The sequence below is a fragment of the Buceros rhinoceros genome, unplaced genomic scaffold, assembly GCF_000710305.1.
Source record: "Buceros rhinoceros silvestris isolate BGI_N320 unplaced genomic scaffold, ASM71030v1 scaffold17212, whole genome shotgun sequence".
NCBI classification, from domain to species: Eukaryota; Metazoa; Chordata; class Aves; order Bucerotiformes; family Bucerotidae; genus Buceros; species Buceros rhinoceros.
In genome coordinates, this window is record NW_010400875.1 from 58,001 (window position 1) to 64,553 (window position 6,553).

Below are 6,553 nucleotides of genomic sequence, written 5' to 3' on the forward strand. Positions count from 1 at the left end.
ACAGACAGTGCGGAGCAAACCCCAGCGTAGATAAGGGGAAGCAGGAAACCCAACGCTTCCCCCTCCCGAAGGGGAAGGCACCAAAATCCTGTCCCATGGAGGGAACAGAAGAAGGTTGGGGGAAGCACTACAAGGGGGAGGGGGGAAGGGGAAATCAGATCTGCTGTCCCGCTTCCTTTGTGCTTGTGCAATGTCACAGCCAAACAGAAACGGAGCAAACCCCAGCGTAGATAAGGGGAAGCAGGAAACCCAACGCTTCCCCCTCCCGAAGGGGAAGGCACCAAAATCCTGTCCCATGGAGGGAACAGAAGAAGGTTGGGGGAAGCACTACAAGGGGGAGGGGGGAAGGGGAAATCAGATCTGCTGTCCCGCTTCCTTTGTGCTTGTGCAATGTCACAGCCAAACAGAAAAAGGCAGGGCAAGGACAAGACACAAGCCTGCCTGGCGCCGGTTTCTTTTCCTGGGGGATGCGGATGGAGCACGCCTTTCTGTTGCTAGTCTTCTGCAAGGTGTACAGCACGCGTACTGGGGGAAACCCACCCCAGCTCATTTTTGTCTGTCCTCAAACTCAGGCCAGCGTGGTCACAGAAGCTGCCACTTCCCAGTTGCGAATACAAGCTGGTAACCGTCTCTGCAATGAGGTGTCAGCTGTCTTGCCACCAGTAAAACCAGTGGCAGCTTCAACCCCACCTTTATGCTGGATCAAGGTTGTAATGAACGTGATTCTGGGAAGAACTGGCCAGGATCTGCGTATAGGAACAGCCCTTGAGGAGCAGTGCAAAGGGAGGGGAAGGTGGAACGGGGGAAGCAACCGCTAGCACGAGTGCAGGAGAGCGTCTGTCGGCACTAATACCACCTCTCCCTGTTTACAAGCTCAGGACTTGACAAGACATGGGTCGGATCCTCAGCTGTCATAAACCGGAGTCAGGAGACTTGTACCAGTTTATGCCAACTATCGATCTGGCCATATAATTACTTTCCCCTCTGGCGTGCAAACCAGAAGCACAGCTACAAAGTGGAAAAAAAATATCTATGAGCCTTGGATTTCTTTTATGTTCACATTCATCCCAGCACAGCACCCAAACGCGCACAGATCACTCCACTTACAACAGCGTGAGAGCTTCAGAATCCACCCCACCATGGAGGGCAGCGTATAGACAAGTAAAGGAAACACCTCCTGACCCAAAGGCTGTACGGTACGCCTGGCTGAGTTAGGAGACAGAACGTGCAGGCAGCTGGGGCGGGAAAAGGCAGTGGCAGCAGGAACTGTCCTTCTGCACAGTATTTCCGTACCGTACCGTAAGGGTGCTGCTTATTTAAATGATGGGATCTTACAGCTCTTGGTCAGAATAAAGGAGCCTCTCTACATTTTGCCATAAATAACGGTGGCTGTACAAACACTGTATTGCCAGTTCTCAGGATACAGCTACTCCAGTTTTGAAGGTCTGCAAATCTCCAATTTGTGGAGGCACAGTAATTTTAGCTTTTAAATAACTTTCTGGCCTATTAATTTGCAAAGGAAGATCCTTAAGAATATCACGCAGCTTTTCAGAAGGGCATTGAAGAGCATCTTTAAATTGTGACTATGTTTAATCTAAGTCATGATCTTCCAAGAGAGGACTCTTCATTCTGTTGAGGATGAACAGAGCTGACAGTAGGAAGAACCATTTCCCAACAGCAAGCCGGCTTTTGAGACCGCTGCAGGTCGGGTTTCAGAACACAACTAACCGTGCGGAGGAACTGCAGCACCTCTGCTTTTCTGCTGGCTGTTTGGAGTTCGCAGCTGCAGCAATACACTGCAATAGCCTGATGCTTCTGCAGGGTTGGGGTGGAGGAGGACTTAGCTCAACACTTCACTGAGATTGCAGGAACTTGATTGAAATTTAGCAGCAGGGTCCCTCTGACGCTGCGATTGCTGTAGTCATTTCTTTGTCTTTAAAATGCCATATAATTGCTAATGTAATTAGTGATGTATACAGAGGGGGCCCGTGCAATTACCAAGTCCTAAGATCAAGTAATTAATGTTCTGTCAACAAAACAGCAACTGTTTCATTAGCGACTGTCTGGGTCTGGAAACAGATCAACTCCGAACGTTACCCACTTGGCTGAGTTTTGCAACAGCAGCGAATTCAACCCCAAAACACCCCAGCCGAGATCAGCTGCAGAAGAGGGGACCGTGGCACCCTCCACCTCAGCCACCAGCCATTTCTCCTGCCAGCAAGAGGAGGAGTCAGGAACACTGTCTGAGAGACAGGGTTCAGAGCAGCCTGCTGCCCACAGATGGCCCCAGTTTTATGACTAATCTCAAGTATTAGAAACTTGCAGAGGGTTTCAAGGCCCTGGAAAGTTTTAGTCAACATTATGGGACTATTATTTTTGCTAAGGCCTATGACTTTGTTGTCGTTTGGATTTGCTTCTTATTTCCAAGTGTTTCTTTGCCACCATGACCCCGACACCTATCTCAGGGTAGGAGGAGGAGCTGGGTGTCCACCTTGATTTTGCTTCTTTCTTCCTTTACAAAATGCATAGCTTTGCAAAGAGGTTATAAACAAAGATTTACCATCTTTTTCCTTATAGCTCTTTTGTTTTGACAGCTCACATCCCTTAAAATGTTCACCAAAACCACCTCTGCGTCTCTTGCTTACCTCCTTTCGATGCTCCTATCCAGAGGCCATTTTCAAGGGTGAATCGCAGACCTGTGAGGACTGGAAGGAGCTGTGTCGGCCCTACAGGACTCAAGCCTGGGCTGTGTAATCTTGAGCACCATCTACTGGTTCTTTATCTCCCAGTTTGCTGTTTAGAGAGGGATGCAGGGTCCTCTTCTCCCAGCACACACCACAGACTCCAAGTCTGATGCACCACAGCGCTCCTCAAACTTCCAACATGGGAATGGTCCCTCCAGCCTGAATACCACGCTGATGAGCAAAGGGGTCTGACACCACCACTGCCTTCAACCCCCACATGAGCTCTGCTCTCCACAGCTCCTACAACTGCCAGAAGATGACGCTTCCATTGCTAACATACCCTCCAGAAACCAGCTTAGAGACCAGGTCTGCTCTTCCCACACGCTTTCCCCTTGCGTCAGCACTGCGGACCACGGTTAACATCGCTGAACCATAAACAATAGCTGTGGTGGAATAGAATTAAGCAGCAGAAGCAAGAGGGATCAACAGGGATTTCCGGTGAGATTTGAAACACAAACAAGCATGAGGAACTCTAAAAGTACACAATTTTTCCTCCCGCTCTGCGCGTGTCATTTTATTACAGGGTAATTAAAGAACACTTTAAAATTGTGATTAATAGGCTTTTTAGCTTCAGAGAAATCAAATCTTTGATGTCAGTTGCTTAAACATTCAGTTTACTTTGCCATTGAGGAATGCAAATAAATAAAGAATGGCAAGTACAGGGTTTCCCTACTTTCATTTCACTTACTACAGGAAAGCTTTCTAATGGGAATGTGGATAAAAATGAGACTCGTGCATCGAAACGATGCCCTCCCAGCCTAACTCAAGGAAGCCCCGTGTCACACGTGCCACTCTCCAGCCTCTCCACCACGCCAGCAGACACACAGTGCTGCTGAACACAGGTCAAACAGCAGCTGGTCTGTACATACTCCCAGCACGAGGCGCGCCGCAGTTTGGAACCGTACACCAGGGTTTGCAGTCATTGACTCCAGGTTATTTGGCCACACGGTTCAGAGGTTCCCTTTTCTAGCGAGCTCCACTCAGCAGTAACTTTTCTGGTTATTTTTTTTATTATTACTATTTTTAAAGGAGAGGAAGGAGTCAAATGCCTAAACCAACACGAGGTAGTTTCGCAGCCCATTCCCTGGGGACACGCAGCTCCCGTGGACTGCGGGAATGAAAGAGGAAGGGACTGCTCCCTTTCTCTTCAGCAGTACTAGCAAATCTCACTGCACAAAGCCTGGTTTTCTGCTTAGTTTGAGCCACTGATTGAAGTAATGCCTCTCCAGGGTGCTTGTTTTTATTTCACAGAACTATTTTTAACCGTAGGTGAATTTTCACGTGATGGAAAATTAAGGAGGAAGTTCTAATCGCCCTTATTCTCCCTTTCGTCTCAGATCTGGACTCCACACCCACACAGCACAAACCCTTCTATCCTGCATTACATGTCTTTTCTGGTAAAGATTAGGTGGGTGCCTATTCCCACAGTGGTATTTCCAGCCCACCACAGACTATGCGGCAAATATTTTTTTCCCGCAGAATAATTGTTACCTTTTCTTTCTTCCATTTCTCCTTTCTCCCCTCAGCCTTCCCCTTTACATCCGTAATCGTGGGTCTGTCTGAAGAAGTCACATTTCCAGAGTCTCTCCCAGCTGTTGAACTCCCACAGCGTCCAGCAGGGCAGGGCAGCACGGGGTATCTATCTGCCTGCTGTGGCTTTACAGAAACGGCTCTGATGCACGTGAAAATCAATGACTCTTGAACACCTGAGTGCTTTGAAGGACCGGGCCCCTGAGTGATCTGCCCACAGCCCAGAAGTGACCGAGGTACCGTAGGAGAGGAGTAAGGCAGGTCCTAGAGTTGAAGTGAGTACATTAACCTATTAGCCTATATAAAAGCATCAGTGTCTTAAAATATTTTTGAAGCATTATTGTCAGTGCTTTTCTTCAGGGTTCGGTCCTACTCCTTGCAGGAATCCTGCCTGACACACATACAAACTTCCTCCAAATATTTGCAACGTGTCACACCTCTATGCAGATTAAAATTATGGATGTACCTTCAATTGCTCTTGGAAGAAAAAGGGAAGGGAGGAGGGGGGAACAGCCAAGTTTAATACTCTACAGTAGCACAAACCTCTTGGGCATAAAACATTGTTCAGGTAGACACATCTGGTGAAATGCATCACATCAAATTAGTATCAAGGGTATTGAGATTCTAAGACGACTGGCAGACAATTCCCCTTCTAATGTACTGCTTTTCAGATTGTTGAAGAAACTTGAATCCCAAATCTCCTGTGAAATGAGTGATACTAAACATGCCTGCTCAAATACTGAAAGTGAAGATCAAAGACGCACTGTCCAAATTGGCTTTGCAAACAAAGCAAGCCCAGAGATCCCCAAGAGAACGTGGTGCTAATTTTATCAGATCCCCTTGACTTCTTCCTCCCAACAGTTTGTCATTTAAGAAAAATAATAATAATGAGAAAGCATTTCTCTCTGTCAAGAAGCCTTGTTGTAAGGCAAACAAATTCATTCCCTTTTAAGTATATGCTTTGCAGGTCACCTAATAGTCTTAATCTAGTTTAAATGAAAAATGAGCATGTTTCACTCTCTGAAAGCTACCTACATCTTGGTGCCAGAACCACTCGTACACACACGCGCGCACAGAGCCATGAATATTTCAATACGACGCAGCCTTTCAGATCAATACCACAACTCTCAAGTTCTATTGATTTTTCAGAGGTTTGGCTCACAAGGGTGATAAAATATTTCTCAAGTTATGAAACCTGAGTTAAGGAGCTTTTGCTGACACTTCAGCATTTACCAGACATGTCTCTCTCCCCTCTGTCTCGATTTATGACTAAGCAGTAACTCTTGCTAAGGTGGGCAATACCATCCCATAGGGCCCACTTAAGGTCAACGCGAAGTCGGGATAACAGGACAGCCCTTAAGGTCCCTAAACTTCTGTTTTCTCAGGTAATCACTTATTCTTGTCCACATGCCCTCCAAGCCCTTATTCCAATGTTCATTAGCCAATGAGCGAAATTCCCTTTCCGTGCACCTCTGTGAGCTGTCAAAAAGAAAGGGACACCAGAGCAGGCACCAAATAAAGCAGCTCCCTGCTGGGGAGGGAAGCTAATCCTCTCCATATGGAAAGGAAATATACTTAATTATCTATTTATGCATGTCATTGCAGGCTTATATCTTGTTTCACTTTCATCCACAATGACCCAAACCTTTCTAAAGATAATGAGTAAACAATTCTGTTTACAATAACATAAGCACACGGTTGCGCAGTGCCTCCCAACCATTTCCTGGCAGGACCTGGTGATCCAGCGTAGTTAGTGCTGGCACTGAAGCAGCACCTAGGGAAGCCAGCCAGGGAGCACGACTCTGTTGTGTTAAGGTGATTATAATCAGGGAAAACAGAAGGCAATCATTGGCCCCAAAGAGTTTACAACTGAACTGAAGAAGCATTTTGAATTAGAAGATGGAATCTGTGGATTCTGGATCCAGTATTCCAGTTATTCCCTTCCTAAGTGGGCGATTCTGCACAACCAACAATTGTATTTTTGATCCAGTGGAGAGCACACACCATCAACTGCGGACCAAGGCTGTTTGCTGGCCATCACCAAGAGACCTGCTGCATGTGACAGGCTAACAGCGCTCCCTGCTCCACGTGCCTCAGTTTCCCTTTGTCCCCTTGTAACCGTCCCTCACTGGTTCCTTGGCGTAGGGATTGGCTAAATCATGTCCAACAACCTTGCCTTAACGAGATCAGAATATACACACAAACCAAAATTTACATTAGAATCTACTCAGGCAACATTACCATACATTAAAAATAGTAATACACACAGTTTGAATATT